Source organism: Phacochoerus africanus, chromosome 2 (assembly GCF_016906955.1).
Source record: "Phacochoerus africanus isolate WHEZ1 chromosome 2, ROS_Pafr_v1, whole genome shotgun sequence".
NCBI classification, from domain to species: Eukaryota; Metazoa; Chordata; class Mammalia; order Artiodactyla; family Suidae; genus Phacochoerus; species Phacochoerus africanus.
The window spans coordinates 274946690-274970240 of record NC_062545.1 but is presented as its reverse complement, the minus strand read 5'-3'; the positions used below and the strand labels follow the sequence as shown (position 1 = coordinate 274970240).

Sequence of the window (23551 nt, the reverse complement as noted above, 5' to 3'; positions counted from 1 at the left end):
CCCCACTCCCAGCAGGGACCCCCTGCACCTCCCAGCCCCTGGCTAGTCTCATCCTGCCTCCACACTGGCCTGTTTCCCTGTGGATTTAACAGAGGTGAACATACCGTTACCCTCCTCACAGGTCCGATGTCAGGAATAAATGAGAAAGAACCCAAGGGACCCGGAGCTGACACACCTCAGAAAGTTCTCATTGAGGGCAGCTATTACGCTGCCCAGCCCCACCGTCACCTCGCAACACTGCTCGTCCTTCCAGCCTCCTGTGCGCCCAGTGAAGCCACCATCTTCCCACCCACCTCTGGGCTCCGGGGCTCTAGGGACCTGACCCCACTTTGGCCCTGATGCAGACAGCAGCCCTCCTCACCAAGACCCTGAATGCGTGGATGTTTAGGATCTATGAGTGGGCCCCTCCATCAGCCCCAGGAGGTGCACTTCCATGCTCAGGAAGTGCTCGAATCAACACTGCCAAGTGACTGCACTGTGACCAGCACCGGACTGGCCTAGTTTCAAGGTTTCCCACTTCCAGGCAGTAAGCAGGCCGATTCAAGGCACACATGCACTGGTGTTGGGACAGACCGTCTTATGGAGGTGGGTGATCCCCGTCCCGCTTATGGGCTTACCCATCCCAGTTTTTAGTAACACAATGAATATATACTTGATAGAGAAAAACTAAAACTTAAAAAAATACAATTATCACCAGTAAACCAGCTACACTGCTGGATCCCTCCTCACCAGCAGGAGTCACTTAACTCTGGGGCCGTCAAGCAACTTATCTGCCTCCTGCTACTCTGTTCCACTGTTTCTGTTTCCTATTTCCAAAGCGCTTAACAATGAAGGCCATAAAACACTGTATATAAATTCTAAACAGATTTGCTCTTTTAAAAAATTGTGAAAATGATCTTAAGGAAAGCCTGGAGAGTCCTGCAGACAGGCGGAGCACAAGCACACGGAGGACGACGTCCCAGCCGGCCGCAGCTGTCCCTGTCCCTGTGCCCAGCCAGCCCCGCAGCCACTTTGTTTACACCGGAAGCCTTTCCCGTAGGGTGACGTCACCAGCAGCAAGCTGGAGGCTGGCTGATAGAAGAGGGAGGACTCAGTGAAAGGATGTGCTTCTCCTCAGCCCAGGAAGAAGCATTCCTTCCATCTCTCCAAACCCCAGGTGCTCGCAGATCAGATGCCGAGAAAACACAGGCGGGCAGAGATAGAGACTGGTTCCAAATCCACCAAATGCCAGCCCTGCCGCCTGCATGAACTCACACCCACCCCGGAGACAGCTAACCCTCTGTCCTGCAAGCAGCAGCCCTCTCTCCACACAGACCGCCAGGATGGCAAGGTGCACAACGCCACAAGGTGGAGACAGGAGGCCTACTTACTTATTTTTTTTTTTTTTTTAATTTTTTTACTTTTTAAGGCTGCACCTGCGGCATATGGAAGTTCTCAAATTGGGGGTCTAATCCGAGCTGCAGCTGCCAGGCTACACCCCAGCTCATGGCAACGCCGGATCCTTAACCCACTGATCGAGGCCAGGAATGGACCCGAAACCTCACGGTTCTGCTGCACCTCAACGGGAACTCCCAGAAGGCCTACTTTAGAAGGCTGCTGTGTGGACGGGCTGTCATGGAGAGCTTCCCTTTCCTCCCTTCTCAGGAGGGCAGGGACAGAGAGCTCACTTTGTGCAAGATGGTGTGACACATGGCCAACAGCCCAACCCACCCTTTCTTCAAGGCCTTGCAACCCTCTGTAGCCACGACAGCAAATGGCAGCTCTGGACGTTCTGATACGAAGACAACCACCACCCATCAGGGGGAAAAGGAGCCGAGAGGTGTAACTGACAAATGGACACACACAGGTACTCAAACACACATGTGTGCCTACCCAGCTGTGCCCTTACCTCCATTCCACCTGATGCATGAAAACTCTTTAGAAAACAGGGACGTTCTGGCTAAACATGGCATTTATAGCTCACCTTCCCAAAACCCTTTAAAAGGAAATAGACAACAAAGAGAATGCAAAACACAGGGACAATGGCAGCAGACAAAGAACCAACCGGAGGAGTAACAGACTCAGCAGCTCGGGAAGTATGGGGAAGGGTGGGCACCCTGCGGGACTGGGAGGGTGAGGAGCCCTTGCAGAAAGGCTGCATGTGCCACCGCCAGCCTCCCACACAGCCTTCCTGCTCCCCTAGAGGGGTCACCAGGGTCAAAGGGGCGGGGGGAGGGTGGGGAGGAAAGGAGCTAAAAAAAGAAGCTAAGTGAAAACCTGAGGAGCAAACTGTGGGGCCTAAGTCCCCTCTGCTGCTGGCCCCACGGAGTGGAGCAGAGGCATGTGCAACCTCCGGCAAAGGAGCATTCTCTCGAAAACCTACAGACGCCCACTTGGGATATAAAAGGTCAACTTCTCAACTACCCGCCCCACCCCCAAGAGCTCCTGCTGACCCACCTACCCAGTTTCCAATCAGCTGTGTACACGTCTAAGACCACAGACATCTGAGATGTCAACTGAAAGACAGAAAGCAATACAGACAGACAAATGAAAAGAAGCTGGAGGAGACAGACAATGCCAGGAATCAAAGAGGTTTTTTAAAATACATAACATAAAACGAATGTCCTCAGGAGATTGAGACGTTGCACACCTGCAAACAAAAACAGATTGTTGTGCTTTTTTGTGTATGGGGCACCAGAAAACAGAGAAAAGCCCTAGGAAGAACTCAAGACAGGACAGCCGAAACCCCAAAAGCTCAGGTTAATCAGGAGAAAAATCAGACAAATCCCAACTGAGGGACATTCTACAAAATACCTGATCAGTACTCCCCAAGACTGTCAAGGTCATCAGAGACAGGAAAAATCTGGCAACTGTCACAGTCTAAAGGAACTTAAGGGAGTTCCCGTCGTGGCACAGTGGTTAAGGAATCCAATTAGGAACCACGAGGTTGCGGGTTCAGTCCCTGGCCTTGCTCAGTGGGGTTAAGGATCCAGCATTGCCGTGAGCTATGGTGTAGGTTGCAGACATGGCTTGGATCCCACGTTGCTGTGGCTCTGGTGTAGGCTGGCGGCTACAGCTTCGATTCGACCCCTAGCCTGGGAACCTCCATATGCTGTGGGAGTGGCCCAAGAAGTGGCAAAAAGACAAAATAAAATAATAAAGGAACATAAGGAGACAGGACAACAAAACATGGTACCGTAGAACAGAAACGGGACATTAAATAACTAAGAAAATCTGAATAAAACAGAGACTTCAGGGTATAAATGCTGGTTAATTAGTTGGGACAAATGGACCATAATAATGTAAGATCTTTCTAACAGGAGAAACTGGAAGCAGGGTATACAGAACCTCTAACTTTACAATAAATCCAAACCATTCTGAAAATTTTTTTTAACTTCAGGGAGTTCCTGTTGTGGCTCAGCAGGTAACAAACCCGTCTAGGACCCATGAGGATTCAGATTCGATCCCTGGCCTCACTCAGTAGGTTGAGACTCCGGCGTTGCCATGAGCTGTGGTACAGGTTGCAGATGTGGCTTGGATCTGGCATTGCTGTGGCTGTGGTGTAGGCTAGCAGCTGCAGCTCCAGTGTGACTCCTAGCCTGGGAACCTCCATATGCCACAGGTGAAGCCCTAAAAAGCCAAAAAAAAAAAAATTAAACTTCAATTTTCCCTTTTTTTTTTTTGGCCACACCTGTACCACAGCTGCAGCAATGCCAGATCTTTAACCCCCTGTGCTACAAGGGAACTTCCTTAATTTCAATTTCAATAGAAGCAACGCAAGATAAAGTCAAGGAAATCGCAGACAAATTAACCAGGAGATGAATACTGGTTTCTCCCGGAAAAATCAGATTAATCCAGGAGTTCCAGAAACACAAAGAGAGAAAAGGGAGGGAAATCATCAAATAAAAATTACAAGACAAATTCCCAGAGCTAAAGGACCCAAGACTGCAAGAGCCCTCCTCCAAGTCCTCAGAGCAATGGAAGTACAAAGTGAAATTCCAGGACACTGGGGATGAAGACAAGGACCCAAAGCTACCGAAAGCCGATCATCGCCCCCAAAAAAGGCCCCAGGGAGGAATAAAGGAGGGAGGGGCAATGAGTCTCGGAGCAACTGCACTATGCTTACCAGCATCATTCCCTCCCCAGAAAACAATTTTCAGTCTAAAACCTAGAATCTGCCGACAGAGGCAAGTGTGAAGATAGAAAAAAACTTTTTTAGACTCGCAAAAGGACTCAAAACATTCCACCTTCTCAGAAAGTTACAGGGAAAGATGCTCTAACGAGTAAGAAAGCAAACCAAGACACAGGCAAATGTTGCAGTGGCCACGGCAGACTGACCTCCTGGAAGTCAACTCTCTCTTCTTCTTTCCTGGAGGACGTGACCTTGTCCCTTCCCAAGAAGCCTGCGGCCTGGGAAGCTGACCCACACCCAGCTCCATCTAAGAGAACTCCATCCCCCTGGCCAGAGACCCACCCAGACAAGAAAGCTATCTGGACCAAGCAAAGGGGAACTGCTGGAGTTCTACTTAACTTGAGCCAGTGACCTTATTGCTCCAAGGCAGCTTAGGAGAGTCGCTGTTATTTGATGGTCACACCACCCACGGACCCAAGAAACAGGGGATCCAACACAGAGGAACAAGACCCTGAGTGACAGCCAAAGAAAGCCCCAGGCAGCTGCACTGAAGGCAGGAGAGGAGCCGTCCATCCGAGGAGAGCAGGGAACTGACGGATTATCTGACGACCTGGGCAATTACAAAACAGTGTTTGCTGCATTTCATTGGAGCATTTGTAAAAAATAGAAGATAGAAGGCTTAAGGCAGTTCAATGTACCAATCTTCTCTATTTTGGTAGCACTTTCTGTATCCTATTTAAAGAACTGTCTTCTCCAAGACGGTAAAGATATTCTCCTGTTTACTCCAGAAGCTCTGTTTTCTCTTTCACGTTTAGCTCTATAATCTACCTAAAACTGATTCTAGACAGGATTACAGGCAGAAGATTCTCCCCCCACCTCCTCTACATGGAGAATCCAACCTTCCCAGAAACTTTTTTTGAAAAGGCCATTTTTTCCATCTGTCATGTGGCACCTTTGTCATACATTAAGTGACTGCTTCCATGCAGCCTGTTTCAAGATCTCAGTTCCATCGGTCCATTTGTCTAACCTTTCACCAACACTGTGCTGCCTTCCTTACTGTGGCTTTTATAAAGCCTTGACATCTAGTCAGCTAAGCCCTTCCAGCGTTGCTTAGTCTTGGTCCTTTGCATTTTCACATAAGTTTCATAATCGGTTTGTCAAATTTCCAAATAACCAACAACAAAAGAAAAGCCTGCTGGGATTCTGGTTGGAATCACGCAGTATCTAGAGATCAATCTGGTGAGAGGGGACATCTTTACACTAAGGGCTGGTGAGTGTGGGAAGGAAGGACGACACTTGTGCACTACTGGTGGGTGTGCCAATTGGTACACTCTCTGGAAAAGTGGCAGCTGCCTACTAAAGCCGAACCTATGCTTCCCCTGGGACCTAGCAATTCCATTCCTAGGTAGGAACACAAGAGAATGCATACCAAGACACACCGAAGGACGCGTGAGCACGGCAATGGCAGCACTCTTCACCACAGCTCTAAATGGAACCGAGCTAAGTAAAATCTATCACAGCTAGAACGAATAAATATGACACTCACATAACAGAATACTATTTCACAACGAGAAGGAACAGACAGATGGTAACCAGGCTTGTCATGGTGATCATTCTGAAATGCAGAGAAATACTGAGTCACTGTACGGGGTACCAGGTACCAATACAGTGCTGCAGGTCAGCGATACTTCAAAAACAAACTCAGAGACAAAAGATGAGACCTGTGGTTATCGGAGGCAGAGGTGGGGGAGGGGAACTGGATGAAGGGCGCCAAAAGGTACAAGCTTCCAGTTACAAGAACTTGAAGAACTAGGGATACAATGTACAACATGTAAATATAATTAACACTACTGTATGTTACATGCGAAGGTCATTAAGGTGTAAACCTCACCACGAGGAAAAACCATGTGTTTCTACGCCTTTAATTTTCTATCTCTGCGAGAGGATGGATGCTCACTAAATGTTACTGTGGGCCTCATCTCATAACGTATCTCAGTCAAATCATTATCCTGTTCACCTTGTCAATTACACCTCAATGAAACAAAGCAGCAGCAGCGAGAAGGAATAAACTCAGGAATGGGTAACACTGCATGAGAGACGCCAGACACAAGAGAGAAAGAAAGGGAACAAGGAGAGTCATCTTGCCTCGGTGAGGACAACCATCCACAATGGAAGCATAAGGAAGGAGCAAAACCTCTACCGCAGAGCAACTTTCAAAGGAAAAAAAACCCCAAGAGGGAGACGCGGGAAAATACAGAAATCCCTACACCTTGGTAGACCAAGGCCCACTCAAAACAGAAACAGTAAGAGCTGACCTGACCAAGGTAGATCAGCAAATATGGTCAAAAGGTGGCAACAGGGATTTCCGTCACAGCACAGCAGAGTGGAAAGGAATCTGACGAGCATCCGTGAAGACGCAGGTTCTATCCCCGGCCTCACTCATGGGTTAAGGATCTGGCATTGCTGTGAGCTGTGGTGTAGGTCACAGATGAGGCTCGGATCTGGTGTGGCTGTGGTGCAGGCCACTGACTACAGCTCCAATTCGACCCCTAGCCTGGGAACTTCCATATGTGGCAAGTGCGCCCCTCAAAAAAAAAAAAAAAACTGCATGTGAGATGTTAAGGAAAACCCCAAATTCTGAAAAGCAAATGTCTCTGTACAATAAAACAAGATATAATGAGAGCAGAAGTAAAAATAACCCAGAGTTCCCATAGTGGCTCAGTGGAAACCAATCTGACTAGCATCCATGAGGATACAGGTTTGATCCCTGGCCTCACTCAGTGGGTTAAGGATCTGGCGTTGCTGTGAACTGCGGTGTAGGCCACAGAGATCCATCCCACATTGCTGTGGCTATGGTGCAGACTGGCAGCTGCAGCTTGGATTTCACCCCTAGCCTGGGAACTTCCTTATGCTGCAGGTGCGGCTCTAAAAAGCAAAAATAAATAACACTGTCAGTTGGAAAACTTAAAATTCCCTCCTAAAAAACTTGTGACTCAAGGGGAAATTCAAAATCATAGCTATAGAGGAGATCCCCCCGTGGCTCAGTGGCTAACGAATCCGACTAGGAACCATGAGGTTGCGGGTTCGATCCCTGGCCTTGCTCAGTGGCTAACGAATCCGACTAGGAACCATGAGGTTGCGGGTTCGATCCCTGGCCTTGCTCAGTGGGTTAAGGATCCGGCGTTGCCGTGAACTGAGGTGTAGGTTGCAGACATGGCTCGGCTCCCTCGTTGCTGTGGCTCTGGTGTAGGCCGGCGGCTACAGCTCTGATTCCACCCCTAGCCTGGGAATCTCCATATGCCGCGGGAGTCACCCTAGAAAAGGCAAAAAAAAAAAAAAACCACACAGCTATAGAATACCTAGAAAATAGCACAGATGGAGAAAGGAACATTACACATCAAGCTTTTTAAACAAAGACAAATCTGTACTTAGAGGAAATTTAATCATCTAAAACCTTAAGATTCCTAACAGAAAAGGAAGAAATTAAGTTAAGCATTTGATATAAGAAGTCAGAAAAAAGACACAACTGAATGTGAAGGAAAACAGAAACAATTAATGAAGAAAAAGCCAAAAGAAATTTAAGGAATACACTTGAGTAAAGCTGAATTTTATTTTTTTACTTTTGAATTTTAAAATGGTTCTTTGAAACAAGACATACAATAAAACACTAAGAGAAAGGTATTTGCACCCTCATTACAGACAAGACACCAAGGCTCAGTGAAGTTAAGTGACTGGCCCCAGGCCACCATCTTCAAGTTAGGATACTGCAAAACCTGAACTTGAACCCAGGTCAGTTTGACAGCCAGATCTGCTCTGGAAGTGTGGGCAGTCAGTGGACAGAGAAACACTTGCTATAGCGACTGAGGTCCATGCTGGCCAAGAAGCCCTGGGGCCCAGAATCAAACGCCCACACAGCTCCCAGGCCCTGGCCATACTCCCGGGGCCGTGGGAATGGGCAGGCAAGTCTGGCCCGGGGAGGGGTGGGGTTGGAGTGGACACTGCATCAGGTGAGGAACTCTGCCCTTAACACAGGGTCCAGGAGTTCCCGTCGGGGATCAACGGACACGAATCTGACTAGTACCCGTGAGGCTGCAGGTTCAAGCCCTGGCCTTGCGCCATGGGTTAAGGATCCGGCGTTGCTGTGAGCCGTGGTGTAGATCACAGACGCGGCTTGGACCTGGCGTTGCTGTGGCTGTGGTGTAGGCCGGCAGCTGTAGCTCCAATTGGACCCCTAGCCTGGGAACCTCCATATGCCACGGATGCGGCCGTAAAAAGACAAAAACCAAAACCAAAAATAACTGTTACGGCTCCTTCCTTCACGGGCCATGGGGTCAGTCCCTATCCACCCAGCTCACAGGCTTGAGCTTCAAGAAGCCTGAAAGGACTCTAGCTAAAAATCCTCTTACAGTCTCCAAAGGTTCACTGGCTAATTTCACCTTTGAACATGCAGTTAATTTAGCAAGTAACATAAAATTTAATAAAAAAATTTAAAAGTAATTTCAATATACAGCTGGGGATGGACAGTTGGACAAATGTGCCATACGCACAGGCCTCCGTGCCCCAGGATCTGGCAAATCAAAGACACACATGACACAGAGCTCGACTTCGACTTCTCCTTCCTTCCCGCCTCTGGGTGATGGTGAATTAGCAAGTGAGAAGCCCTTTGCAAATGCCATCAAAATCTCATGTTCCACACTATAAAATCTGATTTAGCAGAGAACAGAAACTGGAGACAGCATTTGCATCGGATTGTTCCTTCTAACCACATCAACAGAGCAGTTTCCAAGGACCAGTGACACAGAAACAGGGACATGATTGAATTGGCTGAATTCCTGCGAACCATCAGGCACCTGGCCTGTGTCAGCAAAGCCCCAGCCCGCAGGCCCGGCCCACAAGAGTGTCCCTCTTTAAAGTGTACACCTTTGTGATTCGTTTTCTCGGTAACTAACAGGTGTTCCCAAACCACATTCAGTGTGACAAACTCAAATGCTACTAAAGTATGCCGAACAAGACCATCCAACTCACATGACAGCCCACATCCCCACAGCTTCTCTCTCAGCCTGCATAAAGCTATCAGCAGGCTGTGGTCTTCAGCTTCCCTTCTACAAATGGGGGATGTTACTACATTATGCTGCAACCTGCTTTCTTTTATTAATACACGATGGTCATTTTTTTCAAGAAAACACATCCCAATCTGAGACTCTTTTTAATGCCTACCTAGTATTTCGCTGTGCAGTTGTGCTGCATTTTATTTACCCCTGCACTACGGACAGACATGTAAACCATTTCCAACTGTACACTATGATAACCCATGCAACCACCAATGTCCTCCTACAAGTAACTTCATGCTTGGGCCAATGTTCCTGTACCACCTGACATTTCTACAAATAATTCTTTTTCTTTTTACAGCCACACCTACAGCATATGGAAGTTCCCAGGTTGGGGGTCACATCAGAGCTGCAGCTGCTGGCCTACACCACAGTCATGGCAACATCAGATTCAAGCCACATCTGCAACCTACACAGCAGCTTGTGGCCTTAGCCCACTGAGCAAGGCCAGGGGTCAAATCCACATAATCTCAGACACTATGTTGGGTTCTTAACTCCCTGAGCCACGAGGGGAACTCCTATGAAGCACATCTCTAGTCTGTGCCCAAAGAGCTGAAAAGCAGACAGAAAGGTGAAGAAGGAGATGACAACTGTGGCCGTGCCTGTCCAGAGAAACCAGCAGTGCTGCGGAGCCCAGACCTCAAACCAGACACATCACGCTGGAGGTGGGGGCCTGCACAGCCACTGCCCACAAGGAGGCAGAACACAGCGCACTCACAACAACAACCACCTCCTCCCCTCCTCCCCCTCCTCCTCCCCCAGGGGCAGCCCTCCCATCCAGGAGTCTTCTTAGCAACAGACCATTAATAGGAGCGAAGGACTGCTCCCTCAGGCTGGGAGAATATTAACTACAAGTGCGCAGAGGGTCCTGCCAACAACCACTGAGGTGGCTGTCCTCACTGTCGCCCCCACATGACTGAGGAAATGGAGGCTGAGCGGTGAAGAACCAGGCCAGGTGGTGCCGTGCCCTTTCTCCCCGCTACCACACCATCACAGGCGGGTCACCAACAACTAACCCCCCAAGCCACCTTCTCTTTGAGGACAACAGACAAATCCAAGTAGACTGAGGCGAGGGAGGGGGGTAAGGAGAGGACTCAAAGGGCTGGGCTGATTTAAATGATCTCCAACAGAGCCCCAGAGCCCACACACCACTTATTCTCCAAGCCTCAGACACTAGAGGAAACAGGACGATGACAGTCACTGGGCCACCAATCTGGCAAGACCAGGTCTGCAGTTACAAAAAGGAAGAACCCAGAAATAAGGGCTCAGGGGGCTTTCAGAAGGATGCTGATCTGTCATTTCAGCAAAAGGGAAAGAAGGAACCAGTGCCCTCATGCAAATCCACTGCCTTCCTCATGGTTATGATAAATGGATTATTACAAAGACCTCACCAACCCCACAGAACTCCATTCTCAAACTCCCAGTCCCACCCCCCTCCATCGTCTCTCCCGATTCCTAAATCAGCACAGTGGGTTGCCCCTTCACCCTAACAAACGCACATCGCAGGGCACAGGGCCCACCTGGCCTCTGCACCCCAAACTCCCAGGTCCATACCAAATCACGTGGCCTTAAGATCTCTGGGGAGCAGCACTTACTAAATCTACTCTCCACCAGTGCTAAAAGGACCAGTACGGCACTGCGACTCAATCAGGAGGACAAAGAGCTACCATGGCCCTTGCTTTTTTGCCCTTAAGAGGACGAAAAAGGACCAAGTGACAATGCTGGGGAGCCACATATAAACGTCTGAAGAACACCTCTAAACAGTCCTGTCTCCTGTTTTCCAGTGGTCACTTCAGAACTCACACCCACAGTGAAAACATTCCCATTAGTGGAAAACAAAGTTGCTTTCAAGCTAGCATTCACCTCTTGAAAGGGGGAGAGTGGGCAGGAAGCAGTGGCTTTTATTTTCTACTTTGTATACTTTCTGAAGAGGCTGGGATTTTTGTAACCAGCCTGTACTGTTGACTGCTACATTGTTTTTAAGGTCTGGTAAAGTGAGCAATATAGAATCAACACCTGGCACTGTTCCTGAGCTGAGTAGGTGCCATCACTGCACAAGGCTGTGTGACAGCTGCATCTCCACCGGGCAGATAAGGATTCGGAGGCTCAAAGGGGAAGGGAGACCTGTTCAAGGTCCAGGAAGGTGTGTACGGCAGAAATGAATACTCCTGTCTGCCTGTCGCCGATTCAGGGCCACAGCTGCCAAGCTGCAGAGCCTGCCTCCCAGCTGGAACCCATGAACTTTTTTTTTTTTTTGCTATTTCTTGGGCCACCCCTGCGGCATATGGAGGTTCCCAGGCTAGGGGTCGAATCAGAGCTGTAGCCACCGGCCTACGCCAGAGCCACAGCAACGCAGGACCCAAGCTGTGTCTGCAACCTACACCACAGCTCACGGCAACACCGGATCGTTAACCCACTGAGCAAGGGCAGGGACCGAACCTGCAACCTCATGGTTCCTAGTCGGATTCGTTAACCACTGTGCCACGACGGGAACTCCGGAACCCATGACCTTTGACAAACCCATCTTATTCCTCTCAAGACATTTACCTAAAGCTCTGCAAGAACAGAATAGACTCGGTGAAGGGCAGCAGCCAGCAACCAAAGGCTCCTGTTGGGCATATTTACCTTGGAGAGAGGTGGACAAGGCAAAGAGCCGATGCACCACCCCGTGGGGAGGCTCCCGGAGGTGAGGGCAGGGGCTGTTTGATTTGGGTCTAAATTTTCAGCACAGAGCACAGGGCTTAGCACACAATTAGAAACACCAACATCTAGTAAACAAAAGAGCCCCAAGTGCATAAGCCTGCCTACTCCAAACCCCCAGGTCCCCAGCTAGCACTGAATCCAGGAACCACTAATAGCTCCTGTTTACTGGCAGCCCTATACCAGGCACCTCAGAAACACTTGGGCGTAGGACCCACTGGATCCTCCCCCAATTCTAGGAGGAAGGTGTTACTACGACATTGTGCAGACAAAGAGAACAGAGACTCTAAAAGATGAGATAATCTTTTTTTTTTTTTTTTTTGGTCGTTTTAGGGCCACACCAGTGGCATGTGGAGGTTCCCAGGCTAGGGGATGAATTGGAGTTGTAGCCATCGGCCTACACCACAACCACAGCAATGCCAGATCCAGGCCGGGTCTGAGACCTACACCACAGTTCATGGCAACGCCAGATTCTTGACCCGCTGAGCGAGGCCAGGGATGGAACCAACAACCTCATTCCTAGTCAGATTCGCTTCCGCTGCGCCACAATGGGAACTCCAAAGATTAGAGAATCTTAGCCACCCAGCTTGCAAGCAGCAGAACCTAGATCTGAAGGCGGCTGACCATCAAAGCCAAGGGCCAACTCTCCCTGTAAATTCACTCTAGGTCCCAGCTGATAGTAACAACCCACCAGGGCCTGCACTGTGTAATTGCCACAGCACCTCCTCCGAGGACTCACCTCCGCTGAGCACAGGTCCTTCCCAACCTGGCCTGATGAAACACCACCCAGGCATTTCCAGGAGCAGCTTTTCTGCAGTCACTTCACCCACTAGGTGTGATCTACTGGAGGCACCAGGTGGGGAAAGGAGGGGCCCAGATGCCTCGTGGCTGAGTAGGACCAAGCCGATCTGCAGGGCAGCGCACCAGGGGCTGGGCCTCCAGAGAATCCCACACTGTAAGAAGTATTACCAACAAGACCGCTAAGGGTTGGAACTCTGAGCCCTAGAATCTGCGGCTACGTGAGGACTCCCAACAGAGGAGGGCTCCGAAGGCTCCCTGCCAGCTCCAGCGCACAAAGGACGGAGGAGAGCACCTGGGCCACAGACGGTCCAACTGCGTCTGGCTTCCTGTGCCTCTCCCACAACCCCCCGCTGGACCCCCAAAGGCCTTACCTAATGAGATGCCCGGGGCCACTTCCGCACTGAAGCCCACAGCAAACACTGTTTCTGACATGCGTGTCCACGGAGACCAAAGCCTGAGCTCCTATGACTAAAGCCGCAGCTTTTCATTTGGGAAATGTGCATGCCCAAAATGACCCCAAAATTATTCATGTAGGGAAGCCCTCAATTCAGAAACACCTGCTCTCACATGCTATTATCCATAACGTGGCACAAAGTTTTTGAGAAGGAATTTAACGCAATTCGTACCAAGATGCTATTCAACAGCAAGAGTCCACACTACAGAAACACACACTCACAGGCTACTACATACAAATTATATAATGCTTTTAAAGAGAAATTTGGCAGAATTTTACAAAAATTGTAATATCCAAAAATGAGAAGTAGCCCAAATGTCCATTGATAGGAAACAGGCTACATCAACAAAATCCGCAGAAAACTCCCTGAGGTGGCTAAACAGATTACATAATCCATCTATGCAGGCTGTCGTGGAGAACAACGGCAGCCAAGCGGAAAGCCGAGCGCACTTCAGGAAGATCCCCCCCCAATCCAGAGCGGTGCTGGCCCGCTGTGGTGGCAGGCTGCTGATTCGGAGCTCTGCTCTGCAGGATGGGGTTTGTAAAAGTTGTCAAGAATAAGGCCTTCTTGCAAAAGGCACCAGGTGAAATTTAGAAGACAAGAGGGCAAAACTGACTACTATGCCCAGAAACAACTGGTCATCCAAGACAAAAATAAGTACAACACGCTAAAATACAGGATGACAGTTTGTGTAACCAACAGAGATAGAATGTGTCAGATTGTTTACACTCGTATAGAAGGAGATACGATAGTTTGTGCAGCTTTTGCTCACGAACTTCAAAGTATGGTGTGAAGGTCGGCCTGACAAATTACGCTGCAGCTTACTGTACTGGCCTGCTGCTGGCCCGCAGGCTTCTTAACAGGTTTGGTGTGGACAAGATTTACGAAGGCCAGGTCGAGGGGACTGGAGATGAATACAAGGTGGAAAGCATTGATGGTCAGCCTGGTGCCTGCACCTGCTATCTGGATGCAGAGCTTGCCAGCACGACTACTGGAAATAAAGTTTTGGGGGCCCTGAAGGAAGCTGTAGATGAGGCCTGTCTATCCCTCACAGTACCAAACGATGCCCTGGTTATGATTCGGAAAGCTAAGAATTCAATGCTCAAGCACACTGAAAGCACATCCTGGGGCAGAACGTTGCAGATTATATGCGTTACCTGACTGAAGAAGATGAGGATGCTTACAAGAAACAGTTCTCTCAGTACATAAAGAACAGTGTAACTCCAGACATGACGGAGGAAACGTACAAGAAGGCTCATGCTGCAATACCAGAGAATCCAGTGTGTGAGAAGCCTAAGAGTTTAAAAAGAAGAGGTGGAGTCATCCCAAAATATCACTTGCCCTCAAGAAAGATCAGGTTGCTCAAAAGAAAGCAAGCTTCCTTCAAGATCCGGAAGGGTCTGCTGAGAGTTAATAAACCGGGCCATAATTTTCTACGATTTTTTTCAAAGATATTAACAAATGTATCAATCAAAAAAAAGATGTGTGTGTGTAGATGGAGAATGTGCACAATTTTTTTTTTCTGTTAGTCATCACAAGAAACTTCACACAGTGGTTTCCTTTCTGAGAGACTGGAGAAGAACCCTTACGTCTTTCAACACACATTGAATTTTATTTTTCTTTCTTTTTTGCTTTTCAGGGCCACGAGTGCAGCATGCGTAAGTTCCTGGGCTAGGGGTTGAAAGGGAGCTGCAGCTGCCAGCCTACACCACAGCCGCAGCAACACCAGATCCTTAACTCACTGAGCAGGACCAGGAATCAAACCCGCGTCCTCATGGATACTAGTCAGGTTCGTTACCACCGAGCCACAAGGGGAACGTCTCTAACTACTTTTAAAAAGTCAGCTGGGAATATCTGGACCAAGGGATTAAGAGCTATTTTTGTTTCCTTCTTCCATACAGTTGCATAATTTTTTTTGTCTTTTTGCTATTTCAGTTGCATAATTTTCAAAAAATCTAATAAGTATTATTTTTAAAATATTAAATGTGAATAGATCTGTATATATTAGTATGGAAACATGTTTATGACATATTTGAAACTGAAGAAAGACTAGCATGATCCCATTTCTGTTCTTTACAAACCAGCCTACAAAGGGCCGTATTCATGTGGAGGATAAACACACCAAACCATAAATAGTGATTACAGCCAGGAAGCTGGAGGGAAGAGCTTTCGTTTTTCTACGTACACTTGTCTTTTCTTTTTCCATTTTTTTTAAACGAGTCAGTATACTTTTGCAATTAATTTTATATCAGAAAGAATTCCTCTTTATGCTTCAGGGCAACGTTCCACTTCCCCAACCATTTCTGAACACTCAGACCATTCAGTCCCACTGACAGGTTGGCGGGGCAGCATTGAGGGCGCCCCTCCCAGACTGGCCTGTGTGTTCTGCACTGCCTGGAACAGAGCAGCTCTTTAAGCTCTCAACCGGCTGTAAACAACACCTGCCGAAAAAAGCTCTAAACACACAAAGGAATCATGGAAAGAGCGCTGGAGATAACCTTTTTCCAGTTGGTCTGCAGTGAGATCCACCCCACCGCTGCACGTTGGGTGAGTCAACTCAACCGGAGGTCCTATCTGCTTCCTCACCCCCACCGCCCCAGCCCTCGCACCACGCCCCCATTCAAAGGGCCTGGTGCTCTGAAGAGTACGCTGACCCACCAGCTTTCTTCTCTTCCTGTACATCTCTGATTTCAACTTAGAAACACATTTGTTATACTCCACGGCTTGCTTCTTAGTTCCAAGAAGTGCTCCCTGCAAGTCTGCTAGGTCTTGCAGAGGCTTTCCCTGGCCCCCGGGACCCCGGGCTGAGCTTGACTCCTGGGTGGGCGCCCACCAGGCCCTCTCTACACAGCTCCGGAGCTGATCCTATGCCTCTATCTGTGTGAGCCCCAGAGCACAGCGCAGCAGGAAGCAACACCTTCTGCTGCAGGTCACACTCCCTCCACGGGGGCAGGGTGATTCAATACGTGAAAGCAAAATGTATGTTCCTCATCAACAGATGAGTGGAGAGACAAAGGGGGGGTGATGGACTATTACTCAGCCTTAAAAAGGAAAGGAATTCAGACACATGCCGCAACACAGACAGATGAACCCTGAAAAAGTTAGGCTAAGTAAAAGGAGCCATTGACCAAAGGGCAAACACTGGATAATGAAACTTCCAGGAGGAACCCAGACTGATCAGAGTGAAATGGAAAGTGGACGGCAGTTGTCAGGGCCTGAGGCAGGGAGGACAGGGAGTGTGTTGAACGGGTGCAGGGTTTCAACTTGATAACGTGCTGGAGACGGAGAGCAGGTGCCCAAGACTGTGAATGTCCTTAATGCCACTGGACTGGACACCAAAAATGGTCACAATGGCAAATGTTACTTCTGTGTATTCTACCACAATAAAACAAACAGTTGTTGAGAAAACCTGTGCTTAGGAGATCCTCTGTGGCACACAGGATCTGTTGTCGTCACCGCAGCAGCTCGGGTTGCTGCTGTGGCTCAGGTTTGATCCCTGACTCAAGAACTTCCACATGCCGTGGGCGTGGTCAAAAGCAAAAGACAAAAACACCTGTATTTAAAGTTGTGAAAAGTTATTTAAAAAAAAAAAAGGGAGGAAAGAGGAAAAAAAAAAAGAAATTAACACGGGCTAGGCAAGAATCATGGGAGGGAATGAGGACTCCGGCTGAAGGGATTCCAAAGGCCTCTTTAAGGAGGTGCTTGCCCTCCTCCCACCAGGCCATGAGCTCCAGGACACAAATGGGGCACCCACATCCGTGTCGTCAGAACAGTATGTTTTAAGACACCTGTTCAGACCCAAACCGGGAAATGAGGTAAGACCCTAAGCCTCACACATCAAAGGGCTTCACCAGGACTGAGACACCCAGAATTCAGTGGCCCATGAAGGAAGCCACCTCTTGAACAAAGCCAGAGGCAGAAGTGACAAGGGCTGAAGAAGAAAGCTGGTGCTGAGCCAGAGAGCCAAACATGCAGCCCGCACACCCTCCGACCTCGCAGGGAATAATGAGCAGTGTGGCTCATGGTTTACACGCAAGGATGCTCCCTAAAGTTTTGTTCGTGAGGAGGAAAAGTGGGTAACGACCATCTAAATGTCATGCTACAGCAATTATGCAATTAATTAAGCTCGTGTTTCCAAAAACTTAGGGAAACAGAACATTGAGAGGAACTATAAAGCGTGAATAGTGTATCTAGCAGCATTTTTCTAATTTTGTTCATTTTGTTTGGTTTTTCTTTTTTGGGCCACCCCGAGGCATGTGGAGTTCCCAGGCCAGGGATCAGATCTGAGCCTTAGCTGAGGTCTATGCCACAGCTGTGGCAACACTGGATCCTTAACCCACTTTGCTGGGCTGGGGATCAAATCTGCATCCCAGCACTCCCAAGACGCTGCCTATCCCACTGTGCCAGAGCGGGAACTCCACATTTTCCCAATTTTGAAAAAAATACGGAGTTCCCATTGTGGCGCAACAGAAACGAATCTGACTAGGAACCATGAAGTTGTGGGTTTGATCCCGGGCCTCACTCAGTGGGTTAAGGATCCCGTGGTGCCGTGAGCTGTGGTGTAGGTTGCAGACACAGCTCCGATCTGGCGTTGCTGTGGCTGTGGTGTAGGCTGGCAGCTGTAGCTCCTATTAGACCCCTAGCCTGGGACCCTCCACAAGCCGCGGGTGCGGCCCTAAAAAGCACACACACACACACAAAACGACGACAAAAAAAAAAAATGTATAATCAAAGGAAAGAAATACCCCAGTCCTAAGGTAGTTCTCTCTGGATGGTGAGATTACAGGTAATTTGTTTTCATTTTTGTCTTTCTTTTCAGTATTTTGCAATTTTTTCCAGTGAAAATATTCCTTTCACGAACGGGGAGAAAATGCCCTTTGGAGGGCCTTGCACTGTCTGGCAAATAGGAGATGCTCACGGAGCATCTGATGTACAGCAGTGACTTCTAAAAGCAACACATACGGCTTCCGAGCCACCGGAGAGGAGAAAGGACGCAGAGCAGAGCTACCAGACCAGCGGCAGGGGCAGGAGCGGAAGGAAGTGCTGAGAGAGACCGCGAAGGACTGCCTGCAACTTCAGACAGACTTCGATTTGCCCACAGACACCGCCTGCTGCGTGCACGGCCTTACAAACCAACCACGCTGCTGGCACCTTACAGAAGCAACCCAAGCCTCAGCTCAGGGCCACAGGGAAAAAACACAAAACAGAACAAAAATCAACAGCTAAGGAACAAGTCTGACCAGGACTTCTGGCTCGAAGAGTCACGAAGGCAAGACTTTTTCCTGGTAGATTCCCACATGCCTCCCACAGAGAGAGCTGGTGAATACACTGACAGCAAAGCCCAGGTCTGTGCCCCCAGGGTGAGGTAGCCAGTCCAAACTGCACCCCACGTGCCCCAAAGCTCGTCACAAACAACTTTATTTCACCAGAAGGCTCGCCATCTCTCACCTCTCATCTCCAGCACCATAGGAGGCCATACCTTTCTTTCCTTCTAATTGAAGTATGGTTGATTTACAGTATGTGCTAGTTTCAGGTATACAGCAAACTGATCCGGTTGTACACGTATTTTTTTTTTTTCTTTTTCAGGTTATTACAAGATATTGAATATAGTTCCCTGTGCCATACAGTAAATCCCTGCTGTTTAAATTTTTTTTTTACTGAAGGATAATTGATTTACAGTATGGTGCTAGTTCCAGGTATAAAGGAAAATAACTCTAAAGTTCTACCAATTTTTTTCTTTCATATTATGCCTTTACCTCTTTGACCAAACGACAGACCCAAGGTTCCCAACTCTACACAAGCTCAAAAAATAAAAATAAAAAAACTTAAGAAGAAAATAAGTTATGATTGGAAAAGAAGACTGTCTAGTTTGCCTTGACTAAGACATGAGATTCAGACCACAATGCCCAACGGTTCTCTGCTGGAGACTTTCTTCTTCGGGGGAAAAGCTCTGCTTCAGAATCTAGCGTAGACATGGCCTGTTTAACAACTGCCCACCCAAAACAAGACAACACACATTTGACAGGCGAGAAGCCTCATTATCAAATTTAGAAATACGAGTGCTGGCCCAACTGGCCTATTGTGGTTTGAAACAAAAACCAACATAGAAGTGAACAAGCTTAAATGGTAGAATAATCAGACATACACCCAGCATACGGCCATTAGCAACATGAGTCAGTACTTTGTGCAAGGCAAAAAAAATTGAAAAGAAATTGAAAGTACAATAAAAATAATCCTTCAGGAAAAAAAGAACTGAAATTTAAAAGGACTGGGGGATGGGCCAACCAAGAGACAGAATAAAAATTCCTAGGCCAGGCCCCAGGCAGCTAGACCAACTGTGCCGAAACTGGTTCTGACTTGCCATTCCTGAAATTCCTCTCTCCCAAGGTTTTCTGGCTCTTCCCCAGGCTTCCTTTTTGCCCATTTGGGCTTGAAGGAGACTGGAGAGGACCCAGAATGTTGGAGGAGATGACAGGCCCCTCCACCTGCAGGCAGCATCAGGGAGCCAAAGAGAACTGAAATTCACAGGTAATTAAAAAGGTTCGTGCGAGGGGCAGCTAAGTCATCAGGGGCCCTCACCAACCAGCTAACCAACAACCCAGAGCCAGACTGGGCCAAGACCGGCCAAGAGGCGGGAAGCAGAAAAACCTGAAAGGATGACTTGACCCTGCTGAAACCCTGTCTCAGCCACACAGCCTGGAGGCCTGAAGGTGGTTCCAAAGAGGTTTAAAAACAAAAACAGAGCAAAACAAAGCCAAGATAGCTGTGGGAACGCCAGAACAAACTGAGACAAATCTCTGCAAACTGCAGAACCATCCGAGGTCCAAGCAGAGTGGTCTCCAGGACCTTTTTACAAACAAGCCACAGGTCTGGCCCAGTGGTAACCAGGTCTCAGCCCTCACCCTGGCCAAGCCTGGGGTCCATCGCCCCCATGTTAGCCTGAGCCTTTCCTACGGTCTCCAATAAACAGCAGACACCCAGGTTTGGCTGAGGAGCCCAGCTCTTTAGGCCATTCTGGTGCTTCCAATACCAGTCGAGCTATCAAAACGTTAGCTGGGGATAGACCCTGGGGTGACTCCATCAACCAACATGCCAGGAGAAAAAGATCAGGAATGAGGAAAAAGAAACCTGAAAACTAAGTAACCAACAAAAACATACATTTTCATCACCCTCCCATGGATGGAAGAGCTTTGTTGCAAACAGCATGTGAGGCTCCCAAGGGCCTCAACAGATACCCAAGACAAAGCATAATTATTCCCATTTTACAGACTCAAGCGCTGAGGTTGAAACTTGCCTATGGTAACCTCATGAGGACCAGAATCCAGGCTCCAAGAGACACACTTGCCCAAACAAGCAGAGGCTCCCCGCATGATTGTTTGCCATTCCCAAAGGAAAGCAGTTATCCTCAAGGGGCAAGACTCGCTGTGCCTCTGCCTGTTGTCCTTAGCAGCGTTCTGCTCTGCCCTCAACCGGAGGGGCGGGCACCAGGGATCCAAGGGCAGACCTACCCCCACACAGCCCGGGGCCATGTAGTTCTCCAGGACTCCAAATTCTACTCTCTCCCATCCTTGACTCCCCACAGAGGCCCAGCACTGAATAAGCAAGAGCCCAGTGATGCCGGGAAGTCCTTCTCCCCCTGGGGTCCATGCCACAGCTGGACACCAACAGCCATGGGAGAAACCACTACCAAGCCCCAGCTGTGTGTCAAGCCCTCTTCTAGATCCTTCACCATTTCCCAACAGGACAACGGGGCGACGTCGCGGTGTCCCTATGTGTGCCAAGGAAGGTTCTGAGAATCCCAGAGTTCTGACAGAGGCAGAATTTGCACCCCAAAGCCTGGGCCTCCCGAGTCCCGCCTTACACATAGCACTGCGCAGACATGGCTGGAGGGCTGCAGCCGGATTTGGAGAAACCACGTTAAGGCTTCAGACGGATGCTTACAGAAACCAAACTGGGTGTTATGATGTACAAAGCCACTTAAAGTGCACACAAAACCTTCAAGAAGGGGGAAAAAAAAAATCAGGGGCAATTTCACAATCCTGTAAACCAAAGCCTTCTAAAGGTTTCTTTCTCCCGGGCAGCCATTTAGCAAATGACACACTCAGGAGAGCCTCCCAGCCCCCTTCTCCCACCTCCTTGGAGCTAACCATTCCCTTGAAAAACACCTCCTCGGCTTGCCTAAAGGTGGGCTCGGAACTCCCAAGATATCTAGAAGAGAAACGAAAAACAAACGCCTTCCCACTTTATGTAGGCAAACGCACTCTTCGGAGGCCCGCGATTTCAACAGTGCTGTGTTTTACTCGGAAGGCAGAAGGGAGGAAAAAAAGAAATAGGAAGAGAGGGAAAAAAAAATCCATCTGGCAGGCCCTGAGAAGCGACATCCTGTTTATTATTAAACATGTTCAGCAACAGAGCATTAAGTGTTTTGAAAATAATTCTCTCGGTCCCGCACTCAAACCGCGGCCGTCTGGGCGCCTGCTAACCCCCCCAGCCCCTCGCACACAGCCCACAAGCCCCCGACCGCCAACTTCGGGGACCCCCGGGGGACCCGCAAAGGCTCGGCGGCTCCATCCCCGCCCCCCGGGGCCGCTTCGGCGAGCAGGCAAGATGGGGCCGGCGGCAGGAAACGGCCCCCGCGCCCCCGACCACCGCGGTCCGGGCAGAAAGGCGGCTCCGGGGACTCGTCCCCCGAGACCCCCGGCCGCGCGGCGCCCAGGCCCGGCCTCGGGGGCGGCGGGAGCAGCGGCCCGACCCCGCCGCCCGCCCGAGCCGAGGCCGCGCGGCGCCGCCACAACAATGGCGAGCGGGTCCCCGCCGCCCGCCTGGCCGCCACCCCCGCCGCCCCCGGCCCGGCCCCGCAGGCCAACGGCGGCGGCTCGGGGCGGGCCGAGCCCGGCGCTCGCGGACAAAGGTCGGCCGGGCCCGGGCTCGCCGCTGTCAGTCAGCCGCCGCCGAGACAAAGCCGGCCCGGCCGCGCCGCCTCCATCTTAGCGCCGCGCCCGCCGCCGCCGCCGCCGCCGCCCCGGCCCGGCCCCGCGCCGCCCCGCGCCCCGGGCCCACCTGGTCTGGTTCCGCGGGCGCGACTGGGCCGGGCGATGGCGGTCGGGCGACGGTCGGGCGCGGAGGCGGCGGGATGGCGGCGGATTGCGAGGCGGCGGCGCGGCTGCTCGCTCGCTCGCTCGCTCCCTCCCTCCCTCCCCGGCTCGCACGTCGCTCGCTCGCTGAAGCCTCGCAGCCTGTGTCTCGCCGCTCGCCTCCCTCTCGCGCTCGGCTCCCCGCCCCCCGCCTGCCGCCGCCCCCGCCTCCTCCCGCCTCCTCCTCGCGCCGCCGCCGCCGCCCGCAGCCGCACCTCCGCCCGCGCAGCGCCCCCTGCCGCGCCTCCCGGGATCCGCGGCGCCCGCCCCGCCCCCGGGCCTGAGGTGGGGGCTGGGGTCCCGGGAGGGGGAGGGGCCGGGGAGAGACGGGGGAGGGGTACAAGGGGGGGGACTGGGAAAGGCGGGGTGCGGGGAGGGGCCTGAGGAAGCGGAAAGGGCGCGGAGCGGGGGGCTGCAGGGACTGGGGGACGGGGAAGGGGGCCTGGGAAGGGGGAACTCGGGAGGAGGGCCCCAGAAGCGGCCAGGGGAGAGAAGGGGGCGTCCGTGAAGCGCTGGGGAGGGGAGGAGGCCCAGCGGAGGGGGGCGGGGCGAGAGGCGGGGAGAGGGGTCCGGAAGAAGGGGGGCTGGGCTGGAGGGGGCCGGGGGCGGGGGCGGCCCTGTCGCAGGGAGGGTTGGGAAGGGAGGGGGGAGAGCCCGGATCTCCGCCCCCTCCCCCTGCAGAACTGCAGCGCCTGCTGCCAGACCGTGAGCCGGGGTTTGGTTAAAATATGTATTTGATATGTGCACCGAAAGGAAACTGAAATAATACATTGTTAATTCCAAGGCAAGGTTGTTGCACAGTCTGGATACTTTATTCCATTTTCGTAAGAGGAAAAAGAAGTCAGTCCTCCTGAGTGTTTTGTGTATTTGTGTGAATGCAAAACAAAAGGTCAGGGAGAGTGGGCCCTGCTCTTGGTTACCTCTGCGGTCGCAGAGGTCTGGGGAGGACTCTCGATGTTTACTCTAGGTACTTTGGCAATTAGAAAAACAAGCAGTGTGAAAAAGCAAAGACAAAAAGAAATGTATCTGGAACCTGGAATACGAATCATCTTTGGCCCTCGTCCATAATACGCTGTAAAGAGCGAAGAACGCCAGCCGCAGGGGAGTGGTTGATCTCATTCAATCCCAACTCCGGGGCAGAAAATACTTTCCAATTCGCGGGTGACCAAGAGAGACAGACTCTGAGAGGTTAAGTAACCCGCCCAAGGCCACACAGCCGGACCTGGGAGGAAAGGTCACCCA

At 50.5% G+C, this 23551-nt stretch overlaps 1 protein-coding gene and 1 pseudogene across 2 annotated transcripts in view; one reads left to right on the top strand and one right to left on the bottom strand.

The window, feature by feature from the left end:
* The window catches only part of PRRC2B (proline rich coiled-coil 2B), an 89330-nt gene extending 66916 nt beyond the window's left edge, over positions 1–22414 (bottom strand). The window contains exon 1 of one of the 2 annotated variants that reach the window (XM_047768724.1): positions 22236–22414. The gene's annotated coding sequence lies outside the window, so the exon portion shown is untranslated. The remainder of the gene's footprint in view (positions 1–22235) is intronic. The other variant, XM_047768725.1, reaches the window with a different exon arrangement.
* On the top strand, positions 13707–14589 carry LOC125120467 (60S ribosomal protein L5-like; annotated as a pseudogene).
* Positions 22415–23551: the final 1137 nt, after the last annotated feature.